The 19,569-nt window shown below is 39.0% G+C and overlaps 1 protein-coding gene across 2 annotated transcripts in view; it reads left to right on the forward strand.

Moving 5' to 3' along the window:
• LOC110383803 (leucine-rich repeat neuronal protein 2) overlaps window positions 1–19,569 on the forward strand; it is a 66,921-nt gene that overhangs the window by 12,083 nt on the left and 35,269 nt on the right. Inside the window, exon 1 of one of the 2 annotated variants that reach the window (XM_021344710.3) lies at window positions 12,042–12,188. The exons of the other annotated variant lie outside the window; for it this stretch is intronic. The gene's annotated coding sequence lies outside the window, so the exon portion shown is untranslated. Of the gene's footprint in view, window positions 1–12,041; window positions 12,189–19,569 lie in introns of those variants that run through there. 2 annotated transcript variants of the gene reach the window in all.

A 19,569-nucleotide genomic window follows, 5' to 3' on the forward strand; every position in this document is an offset into this window, starting at 1 on the left:
TACCGGCGCAAAAACTATCGGAATTTCAAGTCTGGGTTAGCTGCCGGCCGTAATCACCCGCCCGGGACTTACTTTTAAAACAATATCTCCGCTTTATATTTCATCGAGGCAGGTGTAATTTATGGGATATTCTCATCCTTTTTTTGTAGGAGTTTTGATTTTTCACTTGCCTTCGCCCTCGGTAGCATTGATCGCGTTCTCAGAGTTTTGTTTTTCTTCTGTCTACGGTTCGTCTCGGCCGTCTTTCGCGGTGTTTACTTCGGAGTTTAGATTGGATTTCGCCGTCTCTTTTTAACATTCTTTCGTGTTGTGCTCGTAGCTAATCGTACAATCAGTTCGACAAATAAAAAATCAATTATAAACAACAATATAGAGTGCGAGATGGAAAACATGGCGCTGCTTGGGGCTTAGTCATTGTTGTGTAGAATTAATAGGCAACCCAACGGGTCGCAATATCACAACATCGAATCAATAAAGAAGCGTGTCTGTACTGTGTGCTTCTCATTCGGAGAATAGCGGTACACTTATTATTTTTAATCTAAGAGATTTATTATTGCGCTCTCAAGCGCTTAACTCGCGATAACTTAGTTCAAGTTAATAGGAAAGTTAAAATGTTATGATACTTCTTGAATAAAGCAACTATAAAGAAATCCTATTAAGTCAGACGTTACCTAGTTTTGCATAAAATCCAGCTCTTATAGGTTAATTATCTCAGGTTCAGTCAGAAGCTTCGGAAAATAAACAGCGGGCTATAGAAACTAATAAATGTTTTATAAGGTAAGCTTTTGTTTTATCATTTATGGTTTGTGAGTTAAGAGTACGTATAAAGAGTGCGTAGTCGTTAGTTCGTAGAATTGTTTAAGAGCTTTGAAGTGTATTTTAATAAAGCGATTTAGAAATACATCGATCATGACATATTGTGTTTTTTAAACAAGAACAAGATTTTTTGTGTTCTCAGCCTAATTAGACATTCGATAACGACGTCGAGCAAAAAATTAAGTTAGATGAATTGCTTCTAAAAATGTATCCTAAACATGAACAATAACGAAGCGCTTTATTCTCGCCGAGGCTTACAAAACTTAATACAAAAGTAGATAATGTATCTAAGTAACGGAAGGCCGTACCTTTACCTACGCATGTTTAATGGAGTGATGTGAAACTCGGCGTGGAGTTTTTAAAAGCAAAGTCACGCCTCGGCTCGATGAACAATACATCTTAATTAAATCGTAACTACGGCGTCAGAACTTACGGCCGTACGTACCATATAATTATTTAATTATAAACGTTCCCGCAAGACAATCAATAATTTAAAGCCGAGTACGTTTGCTTTGTGAAGGAAATAGTTGAAATCAAACTTGAGCGCGTGCACAGTTGTTAATAACTTATGAATTTGAGCTTACGTGCGATGTTGAACTGATTAAAATATATGTTGCTAAAGCGACCTACGTACTTTTTGGCTCATTTCGTGCCAGCAAGGTGAGCAGAATAGAAAAAATAATTCTCTTGTGTCACGAACACGCGCGCGAACGTGATCCTCGCAATTTTGATGTTGATAAAGTCGTATAATTGGCGTTAAAGTTATTAACAATTAATTTATTTCAGCGAGCTTTTTTATCTTTTAACCATAGTGTTATTGAAAACCGCTGGTTACGTGAATGTAAACAAAGAAAGATCGCGTGCAGTGTTTTAAGCTCTATCTTCATCTTTACGATCTGAGCTGGCAGGCGAGGGTGTCAAACAGTCACCTATGCACATCTGCAATCTTTAAATCCCACGCTTTAAAATGGTTCGATGAACGTCTTTCTCAAGCTTTTATTTCTCACAACTAGGACCTGAGAACATTAACACAGTTATTCTCTAAGCTAGAACATGATTAAGTGCCTATGTGTCAAAGTAAAATTGCCATTTGTTATACAACAGCCAATTTGTATGCCGTTCCCAAAGCCACAAATTAGGATGGATGTACATCTTTAATTTGTTAGCGAAATCCAGAAATATTTATGGCATAATTATATTAAGTAATTATAGTGCAGTGAGATTTGCCAGAGGCGGTGGTTGAGGATTTACAGCGCCACATCACGCTAACAATAGGCCGGACTCAGCCATGCGATTCTGTAACAAACACATCATCGCTAATTCTGTCGCATAATATCGCCAACGTTGCTTTAAAATGGTCTGCGATGAACGTCTTTCTCAAGCTTTTATTTCTCACTAACGTATTATCGGTAAATGCGATTGTTGATTTCTAATAAGCAACAATAGTTAATTCTCTAAGCTAGGTTAACATTTCAGCTTATTGAAGTGCCTGAACAAGTGTTTAAGTGCCTAACCAGTAAAAAGTAAACATTTGTTAACACATTACAGTGTCCAATAGTAACAGTAAGCCAATGTTTGATATGCCCAATCGTAGCCAGCAAGGCCACAAATTAGGATGGATGTACATCATTTAATTGTGTTGCATTGAATCATGGTAAATCTCACATTGTGTTTTGTATGTATTATACTAAATTAGTGTTGACATATATACAATGATTTTATTAAAATTCAATCATAAAGTTTGAAATTGCAACTGAAAGTTAAACCACACCAAGCAAATAGTTGTTTTAGCTTGTGTTGCAGTACTTGCCAGTTCATTGCAGCTGCAGTGAAGTGATTTGCCAGGGTGTATTGAGTTAAAATACAGTGAGGAGAATGTTTTGGAATCTGAATTTAGATAAATAAATCCACATTATAAAATACAAAATAATAAAAAGACGCATGATTACAAGTAGGCTATTTAACGGTAAAATACATCTACATAGCATTAAATAACTTCTAGCATAACATCCACTGTTCATTGCTAGAGTCTTGCGTCACAGTTCTACCTCGTACTTATCAATCTGCATCTACTGTATATTGTTGAGTCCTTGAGGCAGATGCTTGTGAGACATTGTTCTTGCAATGTCACATAGCATTATTTGGTACTTAGACGTACCTGCATTGATGGACGGTAAGTTTTAGGCACCTATCCACTGTACTGTATGATATGCAGTACGACGATATCTTCAACTGTCGAATCTGTTCTTCAGTCAATCTTATTATAGTTTCTATCAGCACCATAATACGTATACGTATTATTTATTTAATTATCATGATGTTTACTTCCAACGAACATACAGTTAAAACATTAAAATAGGCGCAAATGTTTCTTAAAGGATAAACAAATCATCATCATATTTTCACATGCAATTTATTAAATAACTGTTTTAAGCCTTCATCAAGAAAACATCCACAATTTACAAGTGGTTTGACAGATGAGGAGGGCGAAGGCGAGGATGTTTCGTGTTGCTGAATACCTTTTCATACATTTGGCATGTAGTTCTATGTCACGCCGTCACCGTTGAGGCGCTACGATCGCGCAATTAACTGTTTTCATCTGATGTTACAACGATGATTTCTTGGTTGTAAAGATGTTTGTTAGAGTTGCATAGTTCGTATCTCGTATTCGTTTTGCTCTCCTTACGTTCCAACAGTCTAGACGTAATATTTCTAAGCAATATGCAGACGTATCGTATAATTTCAAACGAACCATTATCGACTGGTCCTTCTCGCAATTTTAAGGTCTATTTACTGTTCTGAAGGAAATGTATTAAGTCTCATACCTACATATTATGTTTTCAATCTGCAGTAGAGTCTTGAATGTTTGTATCATGAACTGAATTCATTAGTTTTTTGTTTTAATGAATACTAACAGAGTTGAGTTGACATTGTACGGCCGTCTTTTTTGTGTAACAAAGTTAATGCGATCCCTAATAGTCATGACTGGAACTCGTTCGGCGCGGGAGAACAAATCAAATAAAAGCTCTAACTTTAAAGGGAAATATGTGAGCTTATTAAAACAAAACATGAAGCGCACTCATTTCTAATTCCAGCGAGTACGGCGCCGCTCCTTAACATTCACAGGGCGACCGCGCGCGGTAGGTGTATTTAATCTGAATTATTCCAAACTGACTGACAGAATGCCTAAGCGACATTTACAAAAAAGAAAAAACAATAAGTTGGCTACCTAAAGGGGAAAAGTTTCGAATAAAGAGAACTCTTTGTTTGGCGAAGAATATTAAAATGGCAGGATGTCTCCGAGTCGTGCCAAGTCCCTGCCGGATCGCGAATATTAACCGCTCGACTCGCTTCTGATTAAAGAGAAGCGATTTTGGACAGGATGACTGATGCGCACGTGATTTCGAGGAATAATGTTGTTTATTAAAATATGGACGGAAATTTTAACTTCGTGATAGGAAGGGCCCGCTTATTTCGTGCATACAAATTAGGGTGTACGCGCTTAAAATCGAATAAAGTGAGTGTTTAGCCAAGATTTTATAGCCGGCCACTGATTTATGGAATCTTGTTACATGAATGTAAACTGCCTACACCTAGTCGGTTTGAGTAAGTGGAACATGGAAGTTCTGTCGACTAGTCTCGATAAATTTCCGTGGCCCACGTTTGCGTTTGCTGGAAGCGTAATTATCTCGAATTAAGCGAGTCATTACAGGAGCGGCGGCTAACGAAGTCGCTCGTCCCGCGCCCGCCACCGCCTCATAACCGGAAGGTTCAGTTTCGCCCCCGAATACGGCGACGACTCGCAATCATTAACGCGGTACCGTCGAGCACAGAACATTCGGTGCCTATATTTAATTCCCTTCTTGCCGTAATGACCGTCATTGTACATTTCAGATTATGTACTAATTAAGTTGCGTGTTCGGATTCTACAACTTTTCTTAGAAGACGTTTGGAGTACATTGTAATTTTGTTGTTTCCAATAAGCGTAATAATATTATAATAGTGTCGCGTGAGACTGGGGACAGACACCTTGCACCGTGTCTTAAGCGATCTTCTAAATATAGAATGCGTGTCGAGATGAGCGTCGGTACTTACTGCAAACGAGCCTGCGGTCTGCTCGGCTTTTCTGCGGTTGCGCGTTTTTGTTCACACCTGCGGTCAACTCCAGTTATGAGACCTCGGCGGGAAAGGTCCACGCCTCGTACTCCAAATAATTATGTTTGTTGTACGCAGCACTTTTGGGCAGGCATATTTATGTTGAATCTATCCAAATGGATCGTCATCTACCTATTGTGATTTTTTAATGAAAACATTTATTTTTCACAGCTCCACAATGAGGAAACATTTATCTTTCTCAGCATTAACGCGCTAAAATCGTGTCGTGCTACTGTCGCCATAAATCATTATCATCAAACAGTATTCCGGGACGGCGACGACGTCGGCTTTCATCGGACGCTTTCAATCTGGCCCTCCTTTATTTCATTACAATAAGTAATTCACTCGCCTACCATTCAGTCACTTTTCGGTAAACATTTTCTGAAATTGGCAATAAATTCCCCTCTAAAATATCGTCCCGCTGACTGGAACTCAACCTTTCGTAACAATAGACTGAGATGTCGTCTTATGAAGATGTTCACTTGGTTTTGTTTGGCGCAACAATAGTTTTATTTAGCTTCGAGCCCACTGCCCACACGCCTCGGCTAATGGTCAGGATTGTATGAAGATGTAAAAATGAATGGTCTATCTTATAAAGGGCTAATAATAAGTTCTCATGCGGCTGCGATCGACTCTATTGTTGCGTTATTTTTTGTGTGCGTGTGGATCGTGGTGTATAATGGGGTAGGTGTCAATCGCGGCCGAGGTAGGCAGGTGTAGTCCGAGGCGCGCCGGGAAATAAAAATGCTCATAATTTCATTCTGCAGCTGCCTGTCAAGCGAGCATCGATTCGAACCGGCCCGCGGCTCCAGCCTTTTGTAACGTCGAATTCCACTAAAATATTATAGGCAATCATTATTTTTCATTTGTACATTAGATATTTTGAAGAGCTTTACATATTATTAGTAATTATATGGTTAAACTGATATCTGGGTTGGTGCTACAAACAAACCGCAACAATTTTACGTTCGTGAAACTGTTCCGGATTTTGCATTTATAGTCGATTCGGCGATTGAAATTAACCCTGATTTAGATGCACTCACTGTCTGAGTGTGTCAAAACTTGGATTTCGTTTAGTTGGAAAATGTAGAAGTTTACAATCATCATCATCATCATCATCATCATCATCTCAGCCATAGGACGTCCACTGCTGAACATAGGCCTCCCCCTTTGATCTCCACAGATACCTGTTGGAAGCGACCTGCATCCAGCGTCTTCCGGCGACCTTTATAAGGTCGTCTGTCCACCTCGTTGGTGGACGTCCTACGCTGCGCTTGCTAGTCCGTGGTCTCCACTCCAGCACTTTTCGGCCCCATCTGCCATCTGCTCTGCGAGCAATATGGCCTGCCCATTGCCACTTCAACTTGCTAATCCGGTGGGCTATATCGGTCACTTTGGTTCGTCTACGGATCTCCTCGTTTCGGATTCGATCACGTAGAGAAACACCGAGCATAGCCCTCTCCATAGCTCGTTGAGCGACTTTGAGCTTTGAGATGAGGCCGATAGTGAGAGACCACGTTTCGGTGCCGTAAGTCATCACTGGTAACACACATTGGTTGAAGACTTTCGTCTTGAGGCACTGAGGTATGTCGGACGAAAAGACATTGCGTAGTTTCCCGAACGCTGCCCAGCCGAGTTGGATTCGGCGGTTGACCTCTTTCTCGAAGTTGGACCTACCTAATTGGACTACTTGTCCTAGGTAGATATATGAGTCAACAACTTCGAGTACCGAGCTCCAACAGAGACTGGGGTGGGCTGAACATGGACATTTGACATAATTTTCGTCTTGTCCATGTTCATTTTCAGGCCCACCTGTTGTGAAACTCGGTCGAGGCCCTCGAGCATCATACTGAGTTCCTCCATCGACTTTGCCATGACTACGATGTCGTCGGCAAACCGAAGGTGAGTGATGTATTCGCCGTTGATGTTGATGCCAAGTCCTTGCCATTCCAGGAGCTTGAAGGCGTCTTCCATTGCGGCGGTAAACAGTTTCGGGGAGATAACGTCCCCCTGTCTTACGCCTCTTCTCAATGGAATCGGCTTCGTGCTATGCTCCTGTACTCGGACCGACATGGTGGCGTTATTATACAAACACTTCAACACCTCGATGTACCGATAGTCAATATGGCATCGCTGGAGTGACTCAAGTACCGCCCATGTTTCCACCGAATCGAAGGCTTTCTCATAGTCCACAAACGCTAAGCATAATGGCAAGTTATACTCCTCGGTCTTCTGTATAACTTGCCGCAGCGTATGGATGTGGTCTATGGTACTAAAGCCTCTTCGGAAACCGGCTTGTTCGGGAGGCTGGAAGTCATCAAGCCTGTGTTCGAGACGGTTCGTGATAACCCTTGAAAACAGCTTATAAACATGGCTTAGAAGTGTGATGGGTCTGTAGTTCTTCAACAGGCAGTTGTCACCTTTTTTGAAGAACAACACCACCCCACCCCTGCTCCATGCTTCAGGCGTTTTGCCCTCGGACAGGACGGAGTTAAAGAGCTTCTGGAGGACTTTAAGTACCGGTGTTCCACCCGCTCTCAGAAGCTCTGAAGTGATTCCGTCCTCACCCGGCGCCTTGTTGTTCTTAAGCTGCTTCAGGGCCATCCTAATCTCGTACAGACTGATGTCCGGGATATCTTCGGTATAGTGTCGGGACAGCTTGGCTCTTGGATCTCCTGCCAAGCTGTTGACGGGCTTTGCGACCGAAGTGTATAACTGTCCATAGAACCTCTCAATCTCGCCTAAAACCTCTGCCTTGGTCGACGCTATGCTGCCATCCTCCCGTTTCAGCTTAGTCATCTGGCTTTGCCCAATAGACTTGTCCTTTGCGAACACTTTGGAGCCTTGGTTTCGCTGTATGGTCTCTTTAACACGATTCGTATTAAAGAGACGCAGATCGTGTCGCAAGGACTTGGATATTCGTCTATTGAGCTGCCTATATGACTTCGCGTCGTGGGAAGACTGCAACTGTAGCAAGCGTCGTTCAGCCATGAGGTTTAAGGTTTGGTCGGTCAGTTTATGAGGCCTATCTTTACGGCAAGGTCTAAAAAACTTAGCCCCTACCGTGCGGACAGTTTCCACTAGCCCGTCGTTGATCTCGTCCACTGACACTAAGTTCTCGAGGCAAGCAAAGCGATTAGAGAGCTCGAGTTGAAAGCTTTCCGGGTTTTGAATATGGGACCGAGTAGGTCGGAGCGTAGACTTCATCAGACTGGACCTTTCAAGTTTAACATTGATATTCAGTGAGGCTCTTACGATTCGGTGATCGCTTCCGGTTTTTACCCTGTTGATCACAGAGACATCACTGAATATCCGTCTCTTGTCGGTCATGAAGAAGTCTATCTCGTTTCTCGTGAAACCATCGGGACTCAACCAGGTCCATTTCCTGTGAGGCGGCTTCTGGAAGAAAGAGTTCATCATGAAGAGTTCCTCTTTCTCCAGAAAGTCAGCCAGCCTCTGTCCCCTAGGGTTCCGTTGCCCATATCCAAATTGCCCCACTCTCAACTCATCACCGCTTTTCTTGCCCAACCTAGCGTTAAAATCCCCCATAACAACAGTGAAGTGGGTTTTGGAACTATGTATGGCCCTACTTACGTCCTCATACATAGTCTCCACCTCATCATCGGAGTGTGACGAGGTCGGTGCGTATACCTGAATGACCTTCAGCGAATATCTTTCGGATATTCTGAGTATTAGGTATATCACCCTGTTCGACACACTGTCGATGGTTGTTATGTTGTTTACGAGGGACTTGTGAACGAGAAACCCGACACCACCTTGGGACTTTTGGTCGCCCTCCCGGTAGTAGAGCAAGTTACCAGACTTCAGGGTTACGGTGTCCTCTCTCTACGGACTTCGCATAACCCTATAATGTCCCAATGTAACTTGCTCAACTCCTCTTCCAGCTCGCAGATCTTTTCGTCAGTCCTCAATGTGCGTATGTTGTGTGTTACCAGGGCCAGTCGTCGTGGGGGTGGGTAGCCGGATCTCTTCCGGAGATTCTTAGCACCCCCTGCTCCGCCGTTACCTTGACCGCTACCCGCGCCAGGGATAGCGGAGCTGCCGGGGACTGGGGGCCTGGTTTCTGTGCTTCTCATTGGGGGGTAATTGCCTTTAATCGCCACGCTTGGCAGGCGGGTTGGCGATCGCAGTGAGGGTATGCAGTACGCGGAGGACGCTGCTGCCCGACCTCCGGTTTGTCCCTTAGTCGCCTCTTACGACACCCACGGGATGATTTGGGGGGAGCGCAATTCTAAGCCGGCGTCCCACGGCTGAAGTTTACAATAATTCCGAATAATTATAGAATAAAGGATTCATTTGACCTTTTCAGTTTCCATTTCAAACTATCATGTTCCATCAATTTATTTGTTGTCTAAATCATTTTACTAAACTCCGCGGAGTAATTTGAAAACTTCATCAAATTACCTAAAATAATATCAAAAACTAAGTATTTTATAGGTACTGTGATTGTCCTATTAAGCAGAAATTCACAAATAAATTGAAGTTACTAGAGGTGAGCCGAGCGACGGCACCCGAAATCAATTCTACGATTAATTAATCAACATCAGACACTTTAATAATTTTGTTTCAACGGTGGCGGGCGCGGGCGGCATCCCCGCTGCGCTCAATTCGAGCCGATTTTCATATTGAAATACTGTGTTGGATATTAACATTAAGAAAAATCCTAGGAGGCACGCGCGGCCCGGCGCACCCGCCGCTAATCTCTACTGAATAAAACATAAGATGCTCGATAACCTACTATTAGAGTTAAGGCACATTTAATACGGCTTTCTATTATCGTGCAGAACGGAGCGGGTTTGTGTAAATAGCGCGGGATTGTATCAAATCGTACGCACAAGCGACGAACACAGCCGTTAAGGAATGTTTAATTAAATCTTAATAAAAAGACGTGTTCCATATGTACTCTCGACTGAAGGGGGAATACTTAATGTTTAGATAAAGGGAAATGTGGGTTCGCGTCTTCATATTATGTTTTATGAGAGAAGCAAAGTCGCGGGAGGAACCGCTCGCGGCTACCTCGTGATAGCACTAATGTAGAGGTAAGAACGGAGGAATTACCTCCACTTTCAGTTAGTTAAACATAACTTTGAATATTGATTTTGGTGCTTTACATTTCTCTAACATATTCGAGACAATATTGGATATATTATGATATTGTTTGCCGACGGGTGTCGTAACACCGCACATGAACGTATGTGTACACGCGAGCACATAGTCGATTCAAATTAGGCGTTATTATGTATAACTTTTCATTGTGACCGACGCGCTCGAGAGCTTATCTGTATAATTATGCATTAGGCCGCTAAACAGGGACGTTAAATATTATTTTATGTGTGGCGTCGTTCGCACAATCTCATGGTATCAATTAAACCCGCCCACATATCTCGTAAACTCACCAAAACTATACTCTATTCCCCGATCAATTTGCTTTATCTGTGGATAGCTCTTATCGTAGAATAAAATATTTACAGCACAATAAAGGCGTCCTCTCCGCAATAATAAAGCTAATAACCACGATAATGAAATTTATGAACGCCAACGCAAAGGCCACAATATTTTTTGGAAAGTGAAGCTATCTATGTTAATACTGTAACTTAATTAAGTATTATCAGAAACTAAGAAATAGTTTTCCATCAGCATTTCAGCTGACCGTAACTTAATATTGAGTTCCCAGAAATTCAAACGTAAACAGAGTTTACGATGCAGTATTAGATATTGATAGAGGCAATTTCTTAAAACAACATGGAAACCAAACAATTCGCTTTGTGCGGCATTTCATTTATAGTTTGCGCCTCTTATTGATATTCCTTGCACATCGGACGAGATATCAGCGGGTGGGTATAAAACTTTACGTGAGTGTGAGTCGAGTCGCTAAGAACAGCGATTCGCGACTCGCGAAAAGCGATTGCCGAGGGCGAAGCTACGTCACCACAGAGGATTGATTGCTAACAAGTGAACCGCGGAGTCGGCAAATGTTTGCTAATCTTAATATTAATTTAGTGTGCCCTTATTACATATTGTATGTTCTCAAATGTCATTGGTATCGTGGTAGACCAAATTCAAGTTTAACTTTGATATTAAATAGAAATCAATCGTAAATTAAAAAAGATGCGCTTTGCCTTAAAGTTCTGAATAGGAATGGTAATCAAAGCTCATGACATAACATATTGGAATTAAAAGATGCCTCTCCTTGGCCCAGCGTTTGATGTTCCAAATGGGCAATGATAAGTGCCATTAGATATTAGGAAATAAGCACCACTTTTATTACATACTTAATTTTTTATTGGAAACCACTAAGCTAACGATTGAACTTTGATAAGAACATGATCTAATGTAAGATACGATGCGTTAAATTAATGATTGGGATTTTATTACTAATCAATGATTAGTTTTTGAAGTCACGGCTTTTCATGTAAACGATATTTAAATATTTAGCTTTACGATTAGTTGACGTAATATATAGGTTTTAACTCACCAAATACAAATGAAATAGCGGGAAATAACTAGTTTCATATAATTTCACTTAATGCTCCGTCTATGCATCTGTCGTATTCCGTAATTTCATAATCATTCTTGTAAGTACAGTGGGCCGAGTGGGGTTGTGGTTGTAGCGAAGCATTCCTTACTTAAGTAATTGTTTTGTATGGAGCATGCACTTATTTACTTATTTTTAAGTTAACTTTGTTATACTCATAACAACATTAAATTTAATATCGGATATAAAGATTTATTGAAAAAAAAAATGAAAAGAAAATTGAAAGCTCTAAATAAATTGACATGTTATTGTGAAATGTTGGCCATTTTCAACAGAATTCAAAGTCAACAATCTATTTTTCTCATACATTCCCAGTATAAACTAACAATGCAAACATGTTTATTAGTAGGCGTAGCAGTAGTTTCTTTGACAAAAGTCACAACCGTATCCCAATTTTTTTGGCTAAAACGCCTCCTACCATTGCAACCCTCCCCGCTACCCGCTTTCTGTAAAACCTTACCTTACCTCGATGCAGTAGGCAGTTACCGTCACGATCGCTCGCGGGCCGCACCGGCTACGTCTGAGGGTGGCCCACAATTCATTCTCCTTTGTTTGTCTATCGTTTCCTGTACGTTCACTTCGACGATTAGTGATGTTCATGCAAATTGACGATCTCGCAGTGCCCAAGTGAAGAGTCAATTTGTTTTGAAATATAGCCAAGGTAAATATTGTGTTTGTGTTAAGTTAATTGAGTTTTAATGTATTTTACAGTTAGAAGTGCGTGTGAAGTAATCGTTTTATATTTGGAAATTATTATTTTAATTTCGTGTTTCAAATGTTGTCTAAGTGTCGGTTCACCTTTTAGACATTTTGTAAGTACACACGTCTTCGTAAGTAGCGTTTACCCGCGAAGAATAAGCCTACTTACGAAAATCTTCTTCAAGTAAATAAGTAAGTCATATTTTTATCTTTGAAATACAGTTTTCTGAAAGAAATAAAACATCTTCCGAGTCGTAGTATGCGTGTATTTGAATAAGAGGCACGGAATATAAAATGAACGTTTTAGATTTTTCGCAAAAGTAGTCTTAAAATATGTACGTTAATGTATTCGAATACGAATGCCGTCTCCATTTAGGCAATTTATTTAACTACTAGATTCGGCTGCCATTTAAAGAAGGTTTTATGGAAATGCGTCTTGTTTGTCTTTTTGTACGCTTTATTTATCTACTTATGGGCTTTTTGCCAAAAAGTTTCATGCCTATGAATGCCATGAAATAGTTTTGGCTTTCTGAAAATATATCGTAGTTAGTTATATAGCGAATGTATGGCAAAAGCTATTTGAATACACTCCATTAGTAAAGCACATTGTATTTTTTGTTCATCAAACATGGCCACAGAATCATGCAAATATATTCGTGGTGCGCCAGACTCCTGCACTCACATTACAGGTTTACAATCATTATAATAACACAAAGGCCTGCAACCGATCGCACCGGATCTAATGCTAAATACCAACTTATCGTGTGTATGCCTTCGTAAATTGTATGTAAATACGTGAACACCTGCTGAATATATTTGTATAAGCGTTAGTCCGCAAGGCGTGTTTGAGAATGCTCAATAGGGTGCATTTGACTGTGTAAACCTATTAATATGGACAGTCCAGTATGATGCGGTGAGTTGTTATGTAAATTGCCTAGGGATAAACGTGTGACAACTCATGAGAACAGCTCGGGACTTATTATAATGATACCTTGTTTATTTCTAACGTCAGCCCTCCGATTTGTATTGTGGTAGTCGTGTGGGCAGTGATTTTGAAGGATTTGAATGTTAAATTATGTTTTTGTATTAAATTGCCCGATTTGGTGACTATGAGCTTTATTCATAATTCAACGCGTAATGTAGAATGCATTGTTCATAATGGGCGATTCAGAGAAGTTTTATTTGGTAGCACACACACCTGCATTCTAATAAACTTAACCTTTTTGTGTTATGAGTTTAATAGGCTTAGATACTTACTAAAAAATAGACTTACCTACTTTACGTCATTCACCACCCTAGTTTCAAATAGAAAATGGCGGCCACACATAACACGTCCATCACCATCAATTTTAATTATTCGTTAAAACAACCGCAGCCCCACCTAATAAGAAACGATTCCAATATTACTTCTAGTTAACAAAAAGCTGCGAAATACTGCCTCTAGTTTGGTAAAATTTTAAAGTTATATTATTGTATTTGAAATCCCTAAAAGTTTAGTTTAGTAGTTTAGTTTACAATAGAGAGTAATGACTGTACATATTATACAAACAATGATCCTTTTTTGCGCTCCATTAGGAGATCGGCCCTAAAGTTATATAGTTATCCGGATACCCCCAATCGCCCAGCCCAGTTGGATATCATTATTGGTCCCTATACGACAGTTTGTATTTAATGGTATTTTTAAATGACATCAATAGGGAGTTCTAAGTATTTAGATGTAGGGGCGGATAAAGGACAGCCCTCTATGACGTTTACAACATAAATATTGCGATGACATCTTAGTTTATTGGTCAATGACTTGCGAATTGTCGTTATCATAGTAACTTCTGCTTTCTAGTAAAGTTGGTTAGAAACTTTTTCCGTGAAAACTAAATATGTAGATGGAAATGCTTAAACAAAGATAAGAAAAATAAGAAAGCTCCAAACTCCACGTATAACATTATTAGCTACATAATAAATTCAATAGATTCTGATGACGCTATTAAGCAGAACAACAATCTCAGCATCTAATCAATAAGAGACACAAGATACTCATGTAAGACATATAGAACTAATAAAACAAAACCATTATCGTATACGAACCTACAATCTTGTTAAGTAATCCCCGCTTGGTGCACGTATAATGATATTGACAAGATTTCTTTTTATCTTACGCTCCCATCAAGACGCTACTCGCGATAATAGTAATACAAGAAAAAAGTTTTTAACTTATCGTCGCTGTCACTAACACTAATCTGCCATCTCACGGAATGTCCGGATAGTGACGTTTCGAAATCGTCACTAGACGAATTATTAGCCGTTAATGCACTGTCGTAACGTTTTACTGGTTTACAGCCGCGCCACTTAGTACCAAAGCTCAAATTACCTCAGCGTTATCCTATTATACCGCTATTTTGTTGTTATCTAAAAGCATAGATGGCTACTTTATCATTTTAAGATATATTTTATGCTTAATACGCTTTATTACTGTTTTATTGATAACTTTCGAATAGATTACATTGTCTCCCGAATGAGTTACGCGGTAAATTAAAAGTGAAGATTTTATTTGAGCGCCAGGTCAAAAGAGCTTTGTCATTAAGATTATCTTTATTAAGAGTAAATTGACGAACGTATAATAAAATTATAGTAATACATATGCTCAAAGATTGGAGTCGTCACATAAAACTGTATAGCTTTTTTATTATAAATTCAATTTAGAAACGTCGGTTTTCCATATCGAATTGCCGCTTGTTTCGAAAAAGCTAGGCACTCTGTAGAAAGTCAATATTGTTATTTGCCGACTACGCACGCAACTCGCTTCACATATGAGTATCAAAGCGAAGCAATGACTAAGAGCAATAATTTGTTACCGATAGTGGCAGCCGACAAAATGACCGGGATTACCGTTACCAGATTCAGTTGATGACCAGATAGAAATCTATTAATAACATTCGGACAGTGCCGACGGACAGATCTATAAATGATGAGTTTCATTTCAGATAAGATCATATCCGATATCTCGAATGATTGATGGAACTCCGCTTGATATTACTTAGGAATTCTATTAAGTGTATGCCCGTTCATTGTTTTCTAGCCCATTATACACGCATTAGCATAGTTCGTTACTTAACTCTATACTGGTTATAGAACATTATAAATAATAATGGAGACCCACGATAGCTTTCCAACTCGTGTTGGAATTCTAATTAACTTTCAATTAGAAAAAGGTTTTTGGATACACAGGGAAATGGAAACGCTTGTGAAGTTTTCTTTGTGTGCAAATCCTTTGGAGCATCCAAAAGAGAACCTTGAAGAAAAGTTTTCCTGTAGCTTCATAATTCCTTTGAAAAAGGACTTATTACATAAGAAAATATATTTGAAGGTCTCATTAGTCTCGTCTCGTCAGAAAGTTTGTCATTACCTATTTTTACCTTCAAGTGGTAAGGAGAAAGACATTCTTGAATCCACTCAAGGTGTTCAAAAGAGAAAAATAAACAATACACATTGTAATCGTGTAAGGGATCCATTTGATTATGTCGAGTCATCGCCTCACGATGTACTAAGCTTTATTGTTAACATGCTTCAAAGAAAAACAAATGAATTTAAATCACTAGGCAACATCGAGACGAGCGGAAACGCGGAGGCGTACTTACCAACAAAACTTCCAGACATTGAGTGTATTTTGTATCGCTATCTCCTTTACACATAACCATTAGCCTAGAAGAGAAAGAGATAAAAGTAAGAGAACAAGAAAATTCATGAAAGCTTGATGTAGCTAGTAATTTTTGCTAATTTCCCAACGTTGAAACAGTTTGCAAGATGAATACCGGTTTTATTACTCTTTATTTTTCTTTTGCATAATCTGTTCCGCACTTCAAGATACTTTCGGTAAATGTACCAACTCTATCTAATTATATATTCAAGTAGTAAGCGGGAAGTGTAGCTCGTGCTAAAATGACAACTTTATAGTTCATACAAAGTAATGGCTTTGATCTAAATACACGAACACTTAAACTAAGATAAATGTTATTACACTAAGTGAATGACGAAACTAATAACTTTGTAGGTTTTAATCGAAATGGTCGTATTATAGCACCATTGGGTTAGGCGTGCGTCCTCAACAATCTGGATAATAACTATCATTTGGTTAATAGCTATTAATTAATTAAAGGTACCGTACCGAATTTGAAGCCTTCCGCTAACGACCCTAATGACTTAAATGCTGCACACGCGTTGGATCTTGTAGCCATTGATTTAATAGGAATAAAATGTTTTCGAATGAAAAAGGGAGGAGTGTATGGAATAGTTTAGTGGGACCACACACCGGCGTACATCTTGCTCCCTAATGATATGCACATTTATTTTAAAGTTAATGTAATACATTTTATGTATAGGTGTTGATTCTGTACGTTGTTCATTTAATTGATAGGAAACACAAGCTTTGTTATTTATTAAATACAAACATGGTTGTTGAAAGTTCTCAGAGTTTTCCGGTCTATTGTTAGCGTTTGCTAGTTATGGGAAAAGGGTCTTATCAACTGGTGAGAAAATAGGAACTGCATTGAATTTTATTAGGTACATAAGGGCTGCCTTATATTTTTATTGACTATTAATAATATCAGGTTAAACTTGTTTTCAAATGACTACTTGAGTATTTCCTGCGTCTATAAATAAGCTGGATACCGTATCAATATATTATGTTAATTTCTCAGTGGAAATGACTAAAGATAAAATTCTAGATGTTATATTTCAGAAAACTGTGTTTGTTTTTTCAACGCTAAGTGGAGGCACATACTACGTACATTTATTTTGCCGCCAGCCAAATCTCTAGCTGTTTAGTTACTGTCAATTGCCATTTCAAAAGCAAACACTACGCTAGTAAATAAAACACACTCTATAAAAGGCCTTTCGTATTAGCATAAACCACTTGTTTGTATGTACCCACACATTTATTTGGCACTCACTGTTCAGAGTTAAAAATTTCATTTGAATCTGGCACTTTGCCCGCGATAAGAATCGTGTTCACTTGTTTATACAGTCAAGTTTATTATGCCTACTTAACATAAGTGTACTTACTTAGCATTATTGTGTATATTCTTGTCGACTTATGGCCTTATGGCTATTGCACTTTCTTTCAGCAAAAACTGGGTTCATATTGTCCGTTTTTTTTCTTTTCGTAGTATCATCGAACTTTCTTAAGCTTTATTGTGGCTTTAATGATCTTTTTTCTGCAACCTACTTAATTACAAAAGGTATACAAGTGAAGAAAAAAGTTCTTTATGTTCATTTCTGTAGCCAATCGTTTTTGATGCTTGTAAGAAGTTCCATTATGTGTTTGTGGAAAAAGAACGCCAAATAGTCAAGTTTGGGTTCTATGCTTAAAACTGTCTAGATAATGATGACTATTATACTGTGTTATTTTATCACAGTATAATAGTCATCATTATCTTCAATCCAATTTTAAGATTGCAGTGAAGTTTAGCAGCAGCAGTTATTTGTTTCATGCCCAAGAGAAATATAACAACTCATTACAACTAGCGCCGGAGACTGGCAAAGTTCAGAAAACGAAAAAAATAACAAAAGTTCAAAACTGTTATGAACGCATTGTATAACAAAATAAAAAGTGAACGAAAGTCACGTTCCTGTATAATGGCGATTTACGATAAATTAAATGTACGGGATTAATTCCAACATCATTTTGAACACTATAAACGATATTTAAATTGATAAATTTACTGCGTGTTACTTAAATTTATGCGATGTAAATCTTTATGTTAATAAAGTAAATGTTGACTTCGGTTTATCCCTTGTACATTGATCTCGGCGAGTGTACAAGCTAAACAATGATAATTTCAAAGGGCCCACGTGTGTTCCGTGGATCGAAACGCGGCGCGCTGGGCGGTGCGGACAACTATCCCTCAACTAATCTGCATATTGGACTTCCAAACATAATATGCACACGTCCAAATTATACCATTCAATTTTCAACCTTACTCCAATGAGATAAAACTCGCTAACTTCAATTTCCAAAATGCACTGTGAAATTTGCGGCGTTGCATGTTGATTTTGAAGCAGCGATGAGTCAGTAGACTTTATGGCAATGAAAAATGTGTTTTATTCATGGTCACGTGAATCTGAAAAAGATGTTACGATATATCTATATAAACTTTAAATAAAATATTACCTTGTCAGCTTACAGAAAAAGCTGACAAGTCAATTCCATTAATTTATTTTTACAATGTTTGCAAATAAAGACTCCAGCCTCCGTTTCGCAGCGAGGCGCATCTTCCTAGAAGGATAATAAAACGGACAATATTTCTCGTTATATCGCGTGATGGATGATCAGCCAGGTAGACGTTATGATTATTATGAGTTTTTTTTTCGGTCCAAAAAAGTCTACCCAAACATAAACACTTCTATTATTCGGAACACAATGGCGAACCAAAACTGGCGCGCCGAATTCCGATCGGTTACGCTAGTTTAACACAGTTAATCGTTATTTTTTACTTTATGCCCACAGTCGTTATTAACAATTTGATCTCATTAATAAGCACTGGAGCGAAAGAGAATACATTTGAGAGCGGCGGACTCGTATTACACTCGATGGTAACGCTCACATTAATAATAATGTTTAATGTTTTATTCAGATCATATGCCGCTATTGCATCAGTACAATATTACACTTCTAATTGATATGATGTTCTTCATTATAAAGGTGATCAACCTCGCCCGCCTTTGTCTGATGCCTCTTTCCCAATTCTTCTTATTGCTATCATTAAAGTGAATAGTCATTTTCACGGTAGAGTGCCCAATTTATCTGATTTATACTTAAAGCGTTTCGGTTATTAACAAATGTTTGCCGAAATAATAATACCACCCTGTGTTCACGAACCGCATAACCACTCAAATCCAATTCACAGCATAGCTTCCTTTATAGCGAACAACAATGGATAACGCTAATTTATTTCGACATCGAGTATCGTTGGGCACAGACCCAATATAGAAAAATTAAGTAATTCATTCGGGTTGAAAGGGTAGAATGTTTGTATCTGACGTAGAAAAAAGCGGTACCTATTATATAGGCAGCAGTTGGAATGGGTGCGCTTGGCTGGTCCCCACGGGCGGGCATCGCTCACTCTCCCGTCCGACGCATTCGTATTCTGATGTTTAGATAAACATTAATAAGTCCCAAAGACGTTCCCTATTCTATATGTATCTAAAATGGCAGTTAGCAAGTTAAATTATTTCCGGAAAACGAGTTATGCGCCATACACTCGAACTCAAACGATGTGAAAGAATGTTAAATTCATTATGCGTATGTTTTGTTAAGATACACATCAAATTAGTGCGCATATGTATGCACG

Source organism: Helicoverpa armigera, chromosome 3 (genome assembly GCF_030705265.1).
Source record: "Helicoverpa armigera isolate CAAS_96S chromosome 3, ASM3070526v1, whole genome shotgun sequence".
Taxonomy (NCBI): domain Eukaryota; kingdom Metazoa; phylum Arthropoda; class Insecta; order Lepidoptera; family Noctuidae; genus Helicoverpa; species Helicoverpa armigera.